Source organism: Palaemon carinicauda, chromosome 6, assembly GCF_036898095.1.
Source record: "Palaemon carinicauda isolate YSFRI2023 chromosome 6, ASM3689809v2, whole genome shotgun sequence".
NCBI lineage: Eukaryota > Metazoa > Arthropoda > Malacostraca > Decapoda > Palaemonidae > Palaemon > Palaemon carinicauda.
The window spans coordinates 5,637,158-5,657,737 of record NC_090730.1 but is presented as its reverse complement, the minus strand read 5'-3'; the positions used below and the strand labels follow the sequence as shown (position 1 = coordinate 5,657,737).

Here is a 20,580-nt window from a genome sequence, read left to right as displayed (position 1 = left end):
TAGGTACCTTGCCATATTTTCTTTTCTTCCCCATACATCGCCTGCCCTCCCTTCCATTCTCTCCCATGTCTAAGAAAGTCCTTGTCCAACTTTTTTTTATGAATGAATTCATCTTCCTATTCTTATCAGTTTTATGGTGATGGCTGCTTTAGGGAAGCAGCGATTTGTATACAGCTTTTAAAATACATGTATGATACAATATCTACTAAATGAAATTAAATTTATTTTCATATCAGCACACTAATCTTGAACAGCACATTTAGTTACAGCAAAATCATACCCGACAATCAATTCCCTGTGAAAAAAATTTATTGTATGCAATTATAAGTCTTAACAACTATGATTTCTTTAGGTTGACTCAATCATACATTCCTGACTTAACCGACTGTTTTATTCATTTTTATGTATTTCATATTCTAAGTGACAAGAAGAGTTCTTTCATGTATGTGTACTTTCTTACTCCTTTTCCTCTAATTTCACTCTACAACTGTAATAGTTTGCACCAGAGTCTTTAGTTTAACATGTCTTCGACACAGTCACTTATAGGCTGTAGTATTTTATGATATAAATTTTGTTTTCAAGTTTTCCGTTTGTTCTAATACATGTTGATATTTTGTATACCTATTAAATACAACAAATGTTACACAATATAGAGTAATATGCAACATACTCTAAAATAAAACCAAGATTATGCAATAGTCCATCAGTAATATGTTATTTTGATAATAAAATGTTATTTTGATAATAAAATAAATTTTTGAATATACTTACCCAGTGATTATAATAGCTGCAACTCTGTTGCTCGACAGAAAAACTCTACGGAAAAATTCGCCAGCGATCGCTACACAGGTAGGGGGTGTACTCAACAGCGCCATCTGTCGTTCAGATACCCAGTACTCATTGTAAACAAAGAACTCAATTTTCTCCTCGGTCCACTGTGTCTCTATTGGGGAGGAAGGGAGGGTCCTTTAATTTATAATCACCAGGTAAGTATATTCAAAAATTTATTTTATTATCAAAATAACATTTTTCAATATTTAACTTAGCCGGTGATTATAATAGCTGATTCACACCCAGGGGGGTGGGTAGAGACCAGCAAAATATGTTTACATCATATGAGCTAAGAATTTTTATTTCATTTTAGAAGTTATCAAAATAACAAAAACAAAATAAATAGGTACCTGGTAAGGAAGTCGACTTGAACAATTACTCTGCCTTTTTAAGTACGTCTTCCTTACGGAGCCTCGCGATCCTCTTAGGATGCTGAGCGACCCCTAGGAGCTGAAGTATCAAGGGTTGCAACCCATACAACAGGACCTCATCAAAACCTCTAATCTAGGCGCTTCTCAAGAAATGACTTTGACCACCCGCCAAATCAACTAGGATGCGAAAGGCTTCTTAGCCTTCCGGACAACCCAAAAACAACAATAAAAACATTTCAAGAGAAAGATTAAAAAGGTTATGGAATTAGGGAATTGTAGTGGTTGAGCCCTCACCCACTACTGCACTCGTTGCTACGAATGGTCCCAGAGTGTAGCAGTTCTCGTAAAGAGACTGGACATCCTTAAGATAAAAAGACGCGAACACTGACTTGCTTTTCCAATAGGTTGCGTCCATTATACTTCGCAGAGATCTATTTTGTTTAAAGGCCACGGAAGTTGCGACAGTTCTAACTTCGTGTGTCCTTACCTTCAGCAAAGCTTGGTCTTCCTCATTCAGATGGGAATGAGCTTCTCGTATTAACAGTCTGATAAACTAGGATAAAGCATTCTTTGACATAGGCAAAGATGGTTTCTTAACTGAACACCATAAAGCTTCAGACGGGCCTCGTAAAGGTTTAGTTCGTTTTAAATAGAACTTAAGAGCTCTTACAGGGCATAAGACTCTTTCTAGCTCATTTCCAACCATACGATAAGCTTGGAATATCGAACGATTTTGGCCAAGGTCGAGAAGGCAGCTCGTTTTTGGCTAGAAAACCAAGTTGTAGAGAACATGTAGCCATTTCAGATGAGAATCCGATGTTCTTGCTGAAGGCATGAATCTCACTGACTCTTTTAGCTGTGGCTAAGCATACCAGGAAAAGAGTCTTTAAGGTGAGATCTTTCAGGGAGGCTGATTGTAGCGGCTCGAACCTGTCTGACATAAGGAATCTTAGTACCACGTCTAAATTCCAACCAGGTGTAACCAAACGACGCTCCTTCGTGGTCTCAAAAGACTTAAGGAGGTCCTGTAGATCTTTATTGTTGGAAAGATCTAAGCCTCTGTGACGGAAGACTGATGCCAACATGCTTCTGTAACCCTTGATAGTGGGAGCTGAAAGAGATCGTTCTTTCCTCAGATATAAGAGGAAGTCAGCTATTTGAGTTACAGAGGTACTGGTTGAGGATACGGATACTGTCTTGCACCAGTTTCGGAAGATTTCCCACTTCGATTGGTAGACTCTAAGGGTGGATGTTCTCCTTGCTCTAGCAATCGCTCTGGCTGCCTCCTTCGAAAAGCCTCTAGCTCTCGAGAGTCTTTCGATAGTCTGAAGGCAGTCAGACGAAGAGCGTGGAGGCCTTGGTGTACCTTCTTTACGTGTGGCTGACGTAGAAGGTCCACCCTTAGGGGAAGTGTTCTGGGAACGTCTACTAGCCATCGAAGTACCTCGGTGAACCATTCTCTCGCGGGCCAGAGGGGAGCAACTAGCGTCAACCTTGTCCCTTCGTGAGAGGCGAACTTCTGCAGTACCTTGTTGACAATCTTGAACGGAGGGAATGCATATAGATCTAGATGTGACCAATCTAGGAGAAAGGCATCTATATGAACTGCTGCTGGGTCCGGGATTGGAGAGCAAAATATTGGGAGCCTCTTGGTCATCGAGGTTGCGAAGAGATCTATGGTTGGCTGGCCCCAGGTGGCCCAAAGTCTCTTGCATACATCCTTGTGGAGGGTCCATTCTGTTGGAATTATTTGTCCCTTCCGACTGAGACAATCTGCCATGACATTCAAGTTGCCTTGGATGAACCTCGTTACTAGTGATATGTTTAGACCTTTTGACCAGGTGAGGAGGTCCCTTGCGATCTCGTACAACGTCAGAGAGTAGGTCCCTCCTTGCTTGGAGATGTACGCCAAAGCCGTGGTGTTGTCCGAGTTCACCTCCACCACTTTGCCTTGAAGGAGAGACCTGAAGCTTTTCCAGGCCAGACGTACTGCCAGTAGCTCCTTGCAGTTGAAATGCATTGTCCTTTGACTCGAGTTCCATATCCCCGAGCATTCCCGACCGTCTAATGTCGCACCCCAGCCTACGTCCGATGCGTCCAAGAAGAGAACGTGGTTGGGAGTCTGAACAGCCAAGGGAAGAACCTCTCTTAGGTTGATATTGTCCTTTCACCAAGTCAGACAAGACTTTATCTTTTCGGAAACCGGGATCGAGACCGCTTCTAGCGTCTTGTCCTTTTTCCAGTGAAAAGCTAGATGGTATTGAATAGGACGGAGGTGTAGTCTTCCTAGTTACACAAATTGATCCACGGATGACAGTGTCCCTACCAGACTCATCCACAGCCTGACTGAGCAGCGTTCCTTCTTCAGCATCTTCTGGATGGATAGCAGGGCTGGGGGCTGATCGTCTTGTTGTTCAGCAACGTCCTCATCAGAGGGTTCCTCATCCGAAAACTGATGAGGAAACGGCAACGGAGTGGGCAACGTCTGGCTCGCTGAATCCGGTCGCACTGGTGGATGCGTGACGGAGCCGGACGCAATATCATGGAACTGCTGCACAGTCTGTGAACTGTCAACAACCATGAGTGCGCGAGGAAGCACAGCGTCAACCCGAGACTGTCTAGACCGCCTGGGTTGTGCAGTCAACACCCTACCGGGTTGCTGAAGTTGACGCACTGCGTCAAAACAAGTCACCTCTGCTGGTTGTTGAACGTCCTGAACGTCAAAAACCACCTCCGAGCGTCGCTTAATGTCAACGTGCGGCTGGCAACCCACACTGGGTCGCATCGGTGGAGTAACCACCTCAACTGGCAGACGCGAGTAGGTTACCTCAGCGTCAACAGGGCGCACAACCGACCGGTTGGAAGGTTGTTGGCCAGAAGGTTCTTCTCCGCATTTAAGTCCTCTATCAAGGACGTGAGCTTGGACTGCATGTCTTGCAGCAAAGCCCATTTAGGGTCTACGGGAGCAGGTGTGGCAACAGACGGGGTTAGCGACTGAGGCGGAACCGTTTACCATCCCTGAAAGCCTTGTTATGCGTGACATAATAGTACAGCAAAACTTCAAAGGCTCGACAACAGCTGTGAAGTTGACCTGTAAACAACTTGGAGCGTCTCCTGGCTAGGCGCCAGGGAGAGTCTACCAGAATTGAGAAGTCTATCTGGGCAGAGTCATGAACTCCCAAGCCGAGAACTTCTCTCGTGTCATATCAGACTCTCGCTCTATAAACCAGTTTAAAAGAAGGGAAAGCAAAGGCTGTATCCCCCAAACTCCTCCTGGTGAAAAACCAGTCGCCTAGCCAACGTAACGCTCTCTAGGAGAGCGAGAGAGCACTAGCTTAAAAACAACGGCTTCGAAGTAGCTAGGCCTAGTGTAAGCTCTGACGTTTAGGCGAACGAGGAGCAGCAGTTACAAAAAGATCCGGACGAAGATCCTTAAAAAAATCATCATGATTTAATTAAAGTCCATAGGAGGCTAAGCAGCTTTAGGCTCCTCTCCATCTGACAGAGTCCTCAAGGGAATATCAGTAGGAGGGAGAACAGCAACTTCCTCATCTACAGGAACCTTGTCCGATAAAAGCTGAGTCTCTTACTGGTGCATTAGTAGCGGACCAGAACGCAACGTCATGTAACTGCTTGACAGTCTGTGAACTGTCAACATCTGAACTGTCAACCACAACAGGTGCGTGAGGACGCACAGCGTCCACTCGAGACTGCTTTGACTGCCTAGACTGAGCAGTCAAAACAACTCTAGAATGCGGAGGTTGACGCACAGCGTCAAAACAAGTCAACTCCGATTGTTAGTGAACGTCTTGAACGTCAACAGGAGCATCAGCAAGTGGCCTAACGTCCAAATGCGGCTGAAAAACCACACGAGACCGCATCGAGTGTGGTTCTAAACAAACTGACTGATGTGACTAAGCTACGCCAACGTCAACAGTAAGCACAAAGGAACGTTAGGTTGGCTGAAAGCCAGGATATCGATGAGATAAACGGCTAGACTCAACGGACTAATCGGCAGAATAGTCTTCCATAAGGGAGGCAAGCATATACTGCATGTTTTGCCATAAAACCCCTTAAGGATCAACGGAAATGGTTGTGGTAATAGACGAGGGTAACGTCTGTGACCGCAACACTTTGCCTACAAAAAAAAGACTCTCGGAGTCTGTGTTACGCTTTTGTTAGGCGGCGAGCAGTTACCCGATGACTGCATAGGGTCAGAGCTGTCCTAATGGCTGTAACCAGGACGCTGGACCTGTCCTGAAAGGACTGACTTTCGCTTAAGGGCTCCGAAACCTTGTGACAAGTTTCTTATGCGAAAAGCCTACGGATGGCGAGGAGAAACAACGTCTCTCTCGTCTTATGGTAGGGGAGATCTTGGTAAGATACACCCGATACCATAGAGGGAAAACGTCTGTTCGTTGGTCAAGGCCTCTCGAACCCATAAGTCGTTTGACATTACTTCTCCCCTGGGCTTGGGAGCTTGTAAGAGGTCACGGACTAGGTGAACGACAGGCACGAACAGACGAACCCTCGGACGCAACACTGTAACACTTTGCGCCTCGGACGCAACACTGTAACACTTTGCGCATATCACTTTATCACTTCGATTTTCTGTTTTGCACTTATTTTTACCTGAAACACGCAATTCTACCCTTCATTAAAAGGTAGTAATTGCGAAATTAGTCGTATAATGCAAGCTCATAATACCAGCAAAAAACAGAAAACATATTTTAAGATAAAAAGAAAAATCAGTGGCTGGGAAAGAGACTAAACACTAGTTCATATAACTACGCTTTCAATCTCTCACCGCACATAGCCTGGGGACGAGAATAAAAACCTAAAAACGTTTTATCCTTCCTCCCCGTACAGCGACTAGGGACGTGAGTAACACGAGAACAACGTTACCCGCTTGAACGGAACGTTTTCTCTCCTCTCTCTCCCTCCGTCTCTATCTCTCTCTCTCTTTCTCTCTTGATTTCGCACCTAAGAGAAGAGCCCAATTATATATCGTCAAAAAAACGTTATTTGACTAAAGGAAAAAACTGAAAGGTTTTTCAAATAAAAAGTTCCTTTAAAATAGAATTTAAAACATTTAAGCTAAGAAAGAATGAACAAAACGTCAGAATCGATTTACTCTTACTGCAAAGTGAAACCGTGATACACTCTCTCTCTATCGTAACGATAGAGCGCATGTTGAACGTCCTGAACATCAACAACTGCGTAGCATAAAAAACTAAACGTTAGTTCATCTTTGAAAACAGTACGAAGACTATCAAAGAAATTCTTTCATAAATAATTACATTTAAAAAGTTTTAAATCCTTAGCTCTTTAAAAGCTAAAGACGATATAAAGGGCTCAACGTTGATTAACTTCGGTTGCCAAGTTAGGACCGCCTACTCTCAGGAAAGTTCTATATAAACAAAGCATTAAAAATTTATTTTTATATGTTTATAAAAAATGGAAAGTTAATCGAAGAGGCCTAATAAAGGCGGAGAGATATAAAATATATATAGCAAAATCTATAACGTGATAAGCTAATTACTAAAAGCCTAAACACACTTCCGTCTAAGGGAAGGGTCGGCCATTTAAAAGTGAAAGAAAGTCCATACTCTCTTTGTCACCATAATTAAATCTATCCAAAACGAGTTCAAGTTTTAAGATGAAGATAAAACACCTGCATAGCGAAAGCTCAAAACTAGAATAGTGTACTTCACCAAATAGTTGTGAAAACAAATCCAGTTAGCAACAGCGAATTAGTAGGTCTTGCCGGTAGCCCGACAGAGAGAAAATTGAGTTCTTTGTTTACAATGAGTAATGGGTATCTGAACGACAGATGGCGCTGTTGAGTACACCCCCTACCTGTGTAGCGATCGCTGGCGAATTTTTACGTAGAGTTTTTCAGTCGAGCAACAGAGTTGCAGCTATTATAATCACCGGCTAAGTTATTTATTGAAAAATAAATTTTTGAATATACTTACCCGGTGATTATAATAGCTGCAACTCTGTTGCTCAACAGAAAAACTCTACGGAAAAATTCGCCAGCGATCGCTACACAGGTAGGGGGTGTACTCAACAGCGCCATCTGTCGTTCAGATACCCAGTACTCATTGTAAACAAAGAACTCAATTTTCTCCTCGGTCCACTGCGTCTCTATTGGGGAGGAAGGGAGGGTCCTTTAATTTATAATCACCGGGTAAGTATATTCAAAAATTTATTTTATTATCAAAATAACATTTTTCAATATTTAACTTAGCCGGTGATTATAATAGCTGATTCACACCCAGGGGGGTGGGTAGAGACCAGCAAAATATGTTTACATCATATGAGCTAAGAATTTTTATTTCATTTTAGAAGTTATCAAAATAACAAAAACAAAATAAATAGGTACCTGGTAAGGAAGTCGACTTGAACAATTACTCTGCCTTTTTAAGTACGTCTTCCTTACGGAGCCTCGCGATCCTCTTAGGATGCTGAGCGACCCCTAGGAGCTGAAGTATCAAGGGTTGCAACCCATACAACAGGACCTCATCAAAACCTCTAATCTAGGCGCTTCTCAAGAAATGACTTTGACCACCCGCCAAATCAACTAGGATGCGAAAGGCTTCTTAGCCTTCCGGACAACCCAAAAACAACAATAAAAACATTTCAAGAGAAAGATTAAAAAGGTTATGGAATTAGGGAATTGTAGTGGTTGAGCCCTCACCCACTACTGCACTCGTTGCTACGAATGGTCCCAGAGTGTAGCAGTTCTCGTAAAGAGACTGGACATCCTTAAGATAAAAAGACGCGAACACTGACTTGCTTCTCCAATAGGTTGCGTCCATTATACTTCGCAGAGATCTATTTTGTTTAAAGGCCACGGAAGTTGCGACAGCTCTAACTTCGTGTGTCCTTACCTTCAGCAAAGCTTGGTCTTCCTCATTCAGATGGGAATGAGCTTCTCGTATTAACAGTCTGATAAAATAGGATAAAGCATTCTTTGACATAGGCAAAGATGGTTTCTTAACTGAACACCATAAAGCTTCAGACGGGCCTCGTAAAGGTTTAGTTCGTTTTAAATAGAACTTAAGAGCTATTACAGGGCATAAGACTCTTTCTAGTTCATTTCCAACCATATACGATAAGCTTGGAATATCGAACGATTTTGGCCAAGGTCGAGAAGGCAGCTCGTTTTTGGCTAGAAAACCAAGTTGTAGAGAACATGTAGCCGTTTCAGATGAGAATCCGATGTTCTTGCTGAAGGCATGAATCTCACTGACTCTTTTAGCTGTGGCTAAGCATACCAGGAAAAGAGTCTTTAAGGTGAGATCTTTCAGGGAGGCTGATTGTAGCGGCTCGAACCTGTCTGACATAAGGAATCTTAGTACCACGTCTAAATTCCAACCAGGTGTAACCAAACGACGCTCCTTCGTGGTCTCAAAAGACTTAAGGAGGTCCTATAGATCTTTATTGTTGGAAAGATCTAAGCCTCTGTGATGGAAGACTGATGCCAACATGCTTCTGTAACCCTTAATAGTGGGAGCTGAAAGAGATCGTTCTTTCCTCAGATATAAGAGGAAGTCAGCTATTTGAGTTACAGAGGTACTGGTCGAGGATACGGATACTGACTTGCACCAGTTTCGGAAGATTTCCCACTTCGATTGGTAGACTCTAAGGGTGGATGTTCTCCTTGCTCTAGCAATCGCTCTGGCTGCCTCCTTCGAAAAGCCTCTAGTTCTCGAGAGTCTTTCGATAGTCTGAAGGCAGTCAGACGAAGAGCGTGGAGGCCTTGGTGTACCTTCTTTACGTGTGGCTGACGTAGCAGGTCCACCCTTAGGGGAAGTGTTCTGGGAACGTCTACTAGCCATCGAAGTACCTCGGTGAACCATTCTCTCGCGGGCCAGAGGGGAGCAACTAGCGTCAACCTTGTCCCTTCGTGAGAGGCGAACTTCTGCAGTACCTTGTTGACAATCTTGAACGGAGGGAATGCATATAGATCTAGATGTGACCAATCTAGGAGAAAGGCATCTATATGAACTGCTGCTGGGTCCGGGATTGGTGAGCAAAATATTGGGAGCCTCTTGGTCATCGAGGTTGCGAAGAGATCTATGGTTGGCTGGCCCCAGGTGGCCCAAAGTCTCTTGCATACATCCTTGTGGAGGGTCCATTCTGTTGGAATTATTTGTCCCTTCCGACTGAGACAATCTGCCATGACATTCAAGTTGCCTAGGATGAACCTCGTTACTAGTGATATGTTTAGACCTTTTGACCAGGTGAGGAGGTCCCTTGCGATCTCGTACAACGTCAGAGAGTAGGTCCCTCCTTGCTTGGAGATGTACTCCAAAGCCGTGGTGTTGTCCGAGTTCACCTCCACCACTTTGCCTTGAAGGAGAGACCTGAAGCTTTTCCAGGCCAGACGTACTGCCAGTAGCTCCTTGCAGTTGATATGCATTGTCCTTTGACTCGAGTTCCATATTCCCGAGCATTCCCGACCGTTTAATGTCGCACCCCAGCCTACGTCCGATGCGTCCGAGAAGAGAACGTGGTTGAAATCTGAACAGCCAGGGGAAGACCCTCTCTTAGGTTGATATTGTCCTTTCACCAAGTCAGACAAGACTTTATCTTTTCGGAAACCGGGATCGAGACCGCTTCTAGCGTCTTGTCCTTTTTTCCAGTGAAAAGCTAGATGGTATTGAAGAGGACGGAGGTGTAGTCTTCCTAGTGACACAAATTGTTCCACGGATGACAGCGTCCCTACCAGACTCATCCACAGCCTGACTGAGCAGCGTTCCTTCTTCAGCATCTTCTGGATGGATAGCAGGGCTGGGGGCTGATCGTCTTGTTGTTCAGCAACGTCCTCATCAGAGGGTTCCTCATCCGAAAACTGATGAGGAAACGGCAACGGAGTGGGCAACGTCTGGCTCGCTGAGTCCGGTCGCACTGGTGGATGCGTGACGGAGCCGGACGCAATATCATGGAACTGCTGCACAGTCTGTGAACTGTCAACAACCATGGGTGCGCGAGGAAGCACAGCGTCAACCCGAGACTGTCTAGACCGTCTGGGTTGTGCAGTCAACACCCTACCGGGTTGCTGAGGTTGACGCACTGCGTCAAAACAAGTCACCTCTGCTGGTTGTTGAACGTCCTGAACGTCAACAACCACCTCCGAGCGTCGCTTAACGTCAACGTGCGGCTGGCAACCCACACTGGGTCGCATCGGTGGAGTAACCACCTCAACTGGCAGACGCGAGTAGGTTACCTCAGCGTCAACAGGGTGCACAACCGACCGGTTGGAAGGTTGTTGGCCAGAAGGTTCGGTAGCAACCTTCTCCGCATTTAAGTCCTCTATCAAGGACGCAAGCTTGGACTGCATGTCTTGCAGCAAAGCCCATTTAGGGTCTACGGGAGCAGGTGTGGCAACAGACGGGGTTAGCGACTGAGGCGGAACCGTTTACCATCCCTGAAAGCCTTGTTATGCGTGACATAATTGTACAGCAAAACTTCAAAGGCTCGAAAACAGCTGTGAAGTTGACCTGTAAACAACTTGGAGCGTCTCCTGGCTAGGCGCCAGGGAGAGTCTACCAGAATTGAGAAGTCTATCTGGGCAGAGGCATGAACTCCCAAGCCGAGAACTTCTCTCGTGTCATATCAGACTCTCGCTCTATAAACCAGTTTAAAAGAAGGGAAAGCAAAGGCTGTATCCCCCAAACTCCTCCTGGTGAAAAACCAGTCGCCTAGCCAACGTAACGCTCTCTAGGAGAGCGAGAGAGCACTAGCTTAAAAACAACGGCTTCGAAGTAGCTAGGCCTAGTGTAAGCTCTGACGTTTAGGCGAACGAGGAGCAGCAGTTACAAAAAGATCCGGACGAAGATCCTTAAAAAAATCATCATGATTTAATTAAAGTCCATAGGAGGCTAAGCAGCTTTAGGCTCCTCTCCATCTGACAGAGTCCTCAAGGGAATATCAGTAGGAGGGAGAACAGCAACTTCCTCATCTACAGGAACCTTGTCCGATAAAAGCTGAGTCTCAAGCAAGGGAGAGACCTACCGTGGTGGCAATGCTTTACAAGCAGAGTCCACACTCACTGGTGCATTAGTAGCGGACCAGAACGCAACGTCATGTAACTGCTTGACAGTCTGTGAACTGTCAACAACTGAACTGTCAACCACAACAGGTGCGTGAGGACGCACAGCGTCGAGACTGCTTTGACTGCCTAGACTGAGCAGTCAAAACAACTCTAGAATGCGGAGGTTGACGCACAGCGTCAAAACAAGTCAACTCCGATTGTTAGTGAACGTCTTGAACGTCAACAGGAGCATCAGCAAGTGGCCTAACGTCCAAATGCGGCTGAAAAACCACACGAGACCGCATCGAGTGTGGTTCTAAACAAACTGACTGATGTGACTAAGCTACGCCAACGTCAACAGTAAGCACAAAGGAACGTTAGGTTGGCTGAAAGCCAGGATATCGATGAGATAAACGGCTAGACTCAACGGACTAAACGGTAGAATAGTCTTCCATAAGGGAGGCAAGCATATACTGCATGTCTTGCCATACAACCCATTAAGGATCAACGGAAATGGTTGTGGTAAGAGACAAGGGTAACGTCTGTGACCGCAACACTTTGCCTACAAAAAAAGACTCTCGGAGTCTGTGTTACGCTTTTGTTAGGCGGCGAGCAGTTATCCGATGACTGCATACGGTCAGAGCTGTCCTAATGGTTGTAACCAGGACGCTGGACCTGTCCTGAAAGGACTGACTTTCGCTTAAGGGCTTCGAAACCTTGTGACAGGTTTCTTATGCGAAAAGCCTTCGGATGACGAGGAGAAACAACGTCTCTCTCGTCTTATGGTAGGGGAGATCTTGGTAAGATACACCCGATACCATAGAGGGAAAAACGTCTGTTCGTTGGTCAAGGCCTCTCGAACCCATAAGTCGTTTGACATTACTTCTCCCCTGGGCTTGGGAGCATGTAAGAGGTCCCGGACTAGGTGAACGACAGGCACGAACAGACGAACCCTCGGACGCAACACTGTAACACTTTGCGCCTCGGACGCAACACTGTAACACTTTGCGCCTCGGACGCAACACTGTAACACTTTGCGCATATCACTTTATCACTTCGATTTTTTGTTTTGCACTTATTTCTACCTGAAACATGCAATTCTACCCTTCATTAAAAGGTAGTAATTGCGAAATCAGTCGTATAATGCAAGCTCATTAATACCAGCAAAAAACAGAAAACATATTTCAAGATATAAAAATCAGTGGCTGGGAAAGAGACTAAACACTAGTTCATATAACTACGTTTTCAATCTCTCACCGCACATAGCCTGGGGACGAGAATAAAAACCTAAAAACGTTTTATCCTTCCTCCCCGTACAGCGACTAGGGACGAGAGTAACTCGAGAACAACGTTACCCGCTTGAACGGAACGTTTTCTCTCCTCTCTCTCCCTCCGTCTCTATCTCTCTCTCTCTTTCTCTCTTGATTTCGCACCTAAGAGAAGAGCCCAATTATATTTCGTCAAAAAAACATGTTATTTGACTAAAGGAAAAAACTGAAAGGTTTTCCAATAAAAAGTTCCTTTAAATTAGAATTTAAAACATTTAAGCTAAGAAAGAATGAACAAAACGTCAGAATCGATTTACTCTTACTGCAAAGTGAAACCGTGATACACTCTCTCTCTATCGTAACGATAGAGCGCATGTTGAACGTCCTGAACGTCAACAACTGCGTAGCGTAAAAAAAAACTAAATGTTAGTTCATCTTTGAAAACAGTAAGAAGACTATCAAAGAAATTCTTTCATAAAATCTTACATTTAAAAAGTTTTAAATCCTTAGCTCTTTAAAAGCTAATTACGATATAAGGGGCTCAACGTTGATTAACTTCGGTTTCCAAGTTATGACCGCCTACTCTCAGGAAAGGTCTATATAAACAAAACATTAAAATTTATTTTTATATGTTTATAATAAATGGAAAGTTAATCGAAGAGGCCTAATAAAGGCGGAGAGATATAAAATATATAGAGGAAAATCTATAACGTGATAAGAATTACTAAAAGCCTAAACACACTTCCGTCTAAGGGAAGGGTCGGCCATTTAAAAGTGAAAGAAAGACCATACTCTCTTTGTCACCATAATTAAATCTATCCAAAACGAGTTCAAGATTTAAGATGAAGATAAAACACCTGCATAGCGAAAGCTCAAAACTAGAATAAAGTACTTCACCAATTAGTTGTGAAAAAACTCCAGTTTAGCAACAGCGAATAAGAGCGTCTTGTCGATAGCTCGACAGAGAGAAAATTGAGTTCTTTGTTTACAATGAGTACTGGGTATCTGAACGACAGATGGCGCTGTTGAGTACACCCCCTACCTGTGTAGCGATCGCTGGCGAATTTTTCCGTAGAGTTTATCTGTCGAGCAACAGAGTTGCAGCTATTATAATCACCGGCTAAGTTAAATATTGAAAAAGAGTAAATAATCAAGACTCTTAACATTACTAAATGTGTGTGATAACCCAAGAGTAGATAATAAATACACAAAACAAAATAAAGTACAACCCAGTGTTAGCAGTGAACTAAACATAAGGTAAATCTAAATAAAGTATGAACCATTCCTATGTTTGCTTATTAGCTAGCTGTAATCGACATGCTACATATCAAGCACAACAACATTAGCTGCTCTTTCCTTCAAACAAAAAAGACCTGAGAGGTTAAAGGTCATCTTAACATACAACCTTCCAGTCTCCAGAAATCTGGGATACATATGCAAATCACTATAGAGCACATAATCAAAATCCCCCAAAAATTACATAGGAAAGTATGTAGCATAGTTATACAGTATTATTGCAAAAACATGAATGATGGCACTAGTAGCTGATCTGAGTGTCTCTGGAATCAGTCTAGGTAAACATAGTACAACCAACTGACTCTGATGATTTCTTTCTTTTTTACAAAGAGGTACTTAAGTGCCTGAGATGATTTAGTGACCATAAAAAAAGCTTGACTAAAATAGTGTTTGTGGTGAAACCAATATTTTTACTTCTACCAGCATGTGATGCCTTTTCAAACACCTACTCAAGAATATCTAAAAATGTTCTCAAGACTCAGAACTGATGCTAAAATACATTTCATCCATTCAATTATAGCCATCAGTGTTATGTGAATTATGTGCGAATTAAAAATGATATTTTGATTATAAAATGACAAATTCGAAGATAATTTGTATTTTTCCTAACCATACAAACCTTAGCTATTTACAAAGGGTTATTACTTTTAGCGTAGCTGAAATGGCGAGCCATTAGAATTTAACGAGGGTGTATTACCCCCGCGCTAGTTAGCGGGGGGGTAGGGGAGTGGTAGCTAGCTACCCCTCCTCCCCCTCACACACAGGTGAATACTCACTTTCACTTAGAGGTAGGACTTGTCTTGGGGGACAGGGCTGGCGGGCAAATATGTGTAAATAGCTAAGGTTTGTATGGTTAGGAAAAATACAAATTATCTTCGAATTTGTCATTTGTTCCGTAACCGAAATACAAACCACGCTATTTACAAAGGGTGACTTATCCCTTAGGAAGGGTGGAAAGTCCCCAGCCATACTGGCTTTGGCTTTACCCGGGGACTCAGAATCCGAGTGAGTCGCACTCGAGAAAAGGAGTCCCTGCACCTCACAAGTTCCTTGCACCGCAAGGAACCATGTGGCCTACGTAAGCTTGTGTGTGAAGGAAGAAGTGTGACCCGTCTTAGGCAGTTGACCTGGAGTTCCAGAAGGAACTCTGGGTTAAGACGTTCCCAATACCACCTCGTCAGGGTATGGGGGACGCGACAGTATTGACTCAATACTCGGAACACAAGGAAGCATGGTTTACCTGCAGAGGTTCGAGGTCAGCTATGCAGAGACCAGGATGCTGCTTCCCCGTAGAGGGGATGATGAAGAAAGAAGTAAGGGCCAGACATACTTCTTTCGTTCATGCAGACTAAAACCTGATAACAATGCCCTCAACCTTCTGCTACCTGTCCAAAAAGGAGCCTGAGGTTAGACCAGCTGTTGTGTAGCCACCACAGAGCGATAGAAAACGTATCGAGACTCCTGTGGGTCACGCCCTGCAGGAAGCGGGCTGCGAAGGTCATCAGACGCTTCCAGACTCCAGCTTGTAGCACCTGCGTCACAGAGTAGAATTACTCGAAGGCGAGGGACGTTGCGATGTATTTAACATCGTGCTGTAGGGCGACGTGACGGGGGAGGGTCTGAAGACAGGTCGAGATGAATGTCCTTGAGTCCGGGCTGAAGAGGTATACTGGTGACTCTCCCCCCATGTCCTCCTTGTGTTCCCAAATCGGCTGTAACTGAGGCCAAACTGCAGCTGTTCCCAGCGCTAACCTCTCGATTCCTGTACTGGCAAGAAAGAGAAGGTCTTGGGACATCAGACACAGAATGGAGACTCAAAATCTTGAATGAATCGGACCGAAGGGTCGGGACCCTCAGATTCTGAGTCTAGCCAACAACTCAGGAGCGAGCCTGAATGTTGCCTTCCCCTCTTCCTTAGAAAGGGGGGGAGTAGTAAGAGACCAAGAAGATTGCTTACACACTGGCCGTGGCCAGAGTGAGCAGAAGACCCAGGGCGGAATACAATCCGAGGCCTGTCGTAAAAGGGTCTTGAGAAGATCTCTTAAAGGACTAAAAGTCCGAGCCATGCTCCAAGTTGGAGGTCTTCCTCCGACTAGGGCAGGGACGATCGTAGCTTCGCATGAGCGAGGATAGATCCAGCGGGCAGGAAAAAGTTATTCCTTTAAGCCTGAAGGTCAGGGAAAGGCTGAGCGACAGGCTTCATTGCCAAGAGCAGAAAGGAGTTTCCTCCCGCCGAAAGGCAATAAGACCGTTATTGCTGGAGAAGAGGCCTCACGGGAAGAGGTATATCTCCCACGGCACCAACCACCTTAGACTCTTCACTTTGCCTGGGAGACCCCTGTGGATGACTATCGCAGATGACGCGACCTCCGTACCGCGACTGTAGCGGGTTGTCTCTTCTAGAGGAGGAAGCGTAGTGTCTCCAGGCATGAAGCCGAAGCGACGCCCCGGTTCGGGAGAGATGTCGCAGTGTGGTTGCTTGAGTAGTCTGCGCCGTGGGAGAAGCTCTCCCGGGAGTTCCGTCAGGGGAAGCAGAGGGTCCAGAAACCGTTTTGCACATAGTCCCAGTGGAGCTCTCCCATTGAAAGGTTGACAGACAACCTGGTTTTGTTGAGACCCATTGTCCGCAGACAAAAAGGAGGGAAGACGCAGGCGTCGAAGTTGTCCCACCATCACCGGAATGCATCTTGCCAGAGTCTCGGGGTCTGAGACTGGGGGGAAAACTAGCGGAAGCTTGAGGTTCCAAGCTGTCGCGATCAGGTCCCCCAGACCAGCACTTGCTGGTTACCCAAGGTCAAAGACCCCTAGGTACACTCTCTCTATGAGGCTCTGCTCGGATAGTCTGAGAGACACATTCCCCTGCCTGGAATGAGAGAGCCGATGGTGGAATTGAGAGAATCTCAATCATCCCGATATCTCTACTGCAAGATGTGAAGGTGTGAAAATGCGTCCCCTGCTGGTTAGCATGAAGTCGACACGCAACGGGGCGACTTGGCAGGAGCGGTAGGATCTGAAGAGGGGCCAGACTAAGGCCCTTAAGCCTGCCTGAATGATGGAGAGGTATCCTTCAGGTCTTGACCATAGGCCTGGACCGGAACATGCCCCCCCCCTTTCCTTTGACGAGTCCGAGAACCGCATCAAGAATGTGGGGAAAGGACGAGAATATCCACTACCATCAAGAGGCTCCATAGGTTTAATAGTTCCGCTGGTCCCATAGGGCCAGGGAGTCCGGTTAAACATTGCCTGAAGCCACCGGAACTTGGATCGCCCCACATGGAACTTATCCTGAGGCGACCGTTCGGACTATAAACGGGTCAATGAGGAAAGAAGAACTAGGAAACGTTCCAAGGTAGGGCTGAAAACTCTGCTTGACTGAGAACAGGTACTGCGACTCTCCTCAGTCTTGCCACGGTGAACCGAAAGGAAGGCTCGGAGGATGTGGTAACAGAATCTGGCGTCCCCAGGTGGTCACCCATCCAAGTACCGACGTTGCTTAACCTCGCTGGACGGACGAGAAGCGGGGTTTCCAACGTGGTAAGGCGGTTGACTCAATATCATGGCCAGATACTCCAGATGTTGAGGCAGAGGAAGAGAAGGCTCCAAGCAAAATACCATGAGCCCACACTCATGGTCAGCATTCGGAAGCTTTTCCCGGCGCTGAAGAAGGTCGAAACCCGAGCCTACCGGAGTTGACCAGCCCTCCAAACAGCAGAGGAGGCGGAAGTCTGCACCTGAGCGGCCAAGAGGAAGGCAGGGAGAGTTCTCTGGGGAAACAAACCTGCTATGCCACGGCGGGATAGCCACACTGCATCATAAGCAGGAATACTTGCAGTTTAGGCTGAATTCGACGAGCACCCTGGAAGATGGATGGAATGGAAACTGAAAGTACCCGTCCTTCCGATCCAGGGTTAAAGGAGTCCTGTCGCCTCGTTACCAGTCTGATCGATTCTGCTGGTCTACGCTGGCCGAAGTTTGTTCGACAAACTTGATCAGGGCTGAGAGGTCGACTATGGACATCCCCTCTCAGATCCTTCCTTACAAGAAAGGATCGACTGAGGGGGCCAGGGGTGAAGCCGTCGATGATCCTAAGGAAGACCTTCGCCTAAGGTATGGATCATTCTGCCCAACCGGGCAACTCTGCTGATGCTATGGCATAGAGGTTCAGAGACACTGAATTCGCTGACAGAGACGGCAGGCGCGATATCCTTGGCTACTCACAGAGATTGTGCGGGAATGGGCATCGGGAAGCTGTCATTCGGATGAGTAACCTTAAGCATCCTCCCAGCGAAAAAACCTGCAATCCTAGAGTTCGTGAACTCCTTTTAGGACTATGCCCCCCCGGGGGAGTCTCCCGTGCCATCTGTTCCTGACAGGAGGAAACTGCAATTGGACACCTTGTCCCAGTTGTCGTAGCCGATAACTTAGGCCGACGTGGTTGAAAGAAAAGGGAGCTGGAGCCCTGCAGAGTCTGGAAGAAAGCGCCTTGGAGGAGTGAAACCGGAAGTCGATTTACTCCGCACAGCAGATGTTTAAGTCTCTGTCCTTGGGCAAAGACAAAACTCTTCTCAAGGATGGAAGGGTGTCTGAGGTCGTTGACCTCCACAGATGAGACACCCGAAGGAAGCCTTCAGTCAGTGCGTCCAGATGGTACAACATCGAGCTTGTCCGCAAGTAGATACTTAACGACGAAAGGCCAAGGTGCCTGAGCTCGAGAGGAGGAAAGTACCCTTGATCTTCCTGTAGCTTCCTTGAACCAAACCTCGGGCCGTAACCAAGGAGGGAAAGAACCTGGTAAGCTCCCAGAGGAAGAGGTAAGCAGTCACCCCTTGTCCGATGGAGAAATCTTCAACGGAAAGCCCCCCCGCCAAAAATCCTTCCAGGGCAGGAGAAGGAGAGAGTACTCGTGCAGGAGAGGGGACCCTCGAGACCGACCTCTTGGGAACCAACTTCGCCCTGGGGGAAGTCACCACGAAGTCCACTCCTCTCTTTCTCTTCAGCGTAGGAGAGACAGCCGCTGGTTTGTTACCCTGGCCGGTGAGTGCTGGTTTCATAAACCTCATTAACGCCCGTGCCAGCGGATCAAACCATGTCTGCTGCTCCAAGGACACAGAGTCCGAAATCCTCGCTAAGGTGAAAGGGATCGGGCGATCCTTTGGAGAGGACACGACGGTTCCTGCCTGAAAAGAAGGTGGGAAGAATGCTGTACTGACCTGTCTTCGTCCTGCACTACCAACCTGTGCTTGGATGGAGGTGATCCCGAGTGCCACCTAGGAGCACGCGTCCCTGCTGCTACCACCGGCTGTGGAATTCGCCGCGAACTATGGTCGCGCGAGGGCGAACGGTCGCGCGAGGGCGAACGGTCGCGCAAAGGCGAATGGTCGCGCGGGCGCACAGGCGAGTGGTCGCGCGGGCGCGCAGGCGAGCGGTCGCGAGGGCGCGCAGGCGAGCGATCGCGCGGGCGCGCAGGCGAGCGATCGCGCGGGCGCGCAGGCGAAATGGGCGTGACGGCGAGGGATCGTGCTGCCGCGTAGGTGAAGAAGATCGCTGGCGGTAAGCGATGGCGAGCAGCATGTGTAGGTGAATGATCGCGTGATAGGGTGCGATGGTGATCAGCATCCGCAAGAGGGCGAGCGTTCAGGGTTGTGCGATGAGGAGCAGCATGCGTAAGCGGGCAATCGTGCAGGGTTGTGCGATGGCGAGCAGCATGCGCAGGTGAATGATCGCGTGAAAGGGTGCGATGGTGATCAGCATCCGCAAGAGGGCGATCGTTCAGGGTGGTGCGATGAGGAGCAGCATGCGTAAGCGGGCAATCGTTCAGGGTTGTGCGATGGCGAGTAGCATGCGCAGGTGAATGATCGCGTGAAAGGGTGCGATGGTGATCAGCATCCGCAAGAGGGCGATCGTTCAGGGTTGTGCGATGAGGAGCAGCATGCGTAAGCGGGCAATCGTTCAGGGTTGTGCGATGGCGCGCAGTTGAGGGTCGCGCGATGGCGATCAGCATCCGCAGTTGAGGGTCGCGCGATGGCGATCAGCATCCGCAGTTGAGGGTCGCGCGATGGCGATCAGCATCCGCAGTTGAGGGTCGCGCGATGGCGATCAGCATCCGCAGTTGAGGGTCGCGCGATGGCGATCAGCATCCGCAGTTGAGGGTCGCGCGATGGCGATCAGCATCTGCAGTTGAGGGTCGCGCGATGGCGATCAGCATCCGCAGTTGAGCTAGTAGCTGGCGAACCATGTTCCTTCAGAAGTGTTGGAGAACGTTGGCGTGCCAGCTGTAACACACGTGGGCGATCCGGAGATCGCTGGCGAGCTGATGATCGCTGACGAGCTGACGATCGCTGGCGAGCTGATGATCGCTGACGAGCTGATGATCGCTGACGAGCTGATGATCGCTGACGAGCAGAAGGCTACGCGTGGAAGCCTGCGCAAAGAAGAAGAGTCCTTGACCCCGACCTGAACCGAAGTTCTAGATCGCGAGGGCGAACGTGGGCGCACAGGGCACGTAACAGGAACCGCAGGGAAGATCATCTTGAAAGCGCTGACGAACAGGAGAGCGCTGACGAACAGGAGAGCGCTGACGAACAGAAGGGCGCGCAGGGAAACCCTGACACGCAAGGGAAGAACCCCCGTGGGGGCAACCCTGTGCCCCGAAGGGATCGTTGTCCGCCGGGAGACTGATGTCCGTCGGAAGACCGCTGTCCGTCGGGAAGACCGTTGTCCGTCGGGAAGACCGTTGTCCGTCGGGAAGACCGTTGCCCGTCGGAAGACG

General features: G+C 47.1%; 1 protein-coding gene across 9 annotated transcripts in view; it reads right to left on the bottom strand.

Moving 5' to 3' along the window:
- Positions 1-20,580, bottom strand: part of LOC137642400 (src substrate cortactin-like) — a 94,938-nt gene that overhangs the window by 48,831 nt on the left and 25,527 nt on the right. The gene's annotated exons all lie outside the window — the stretch shown is intronic.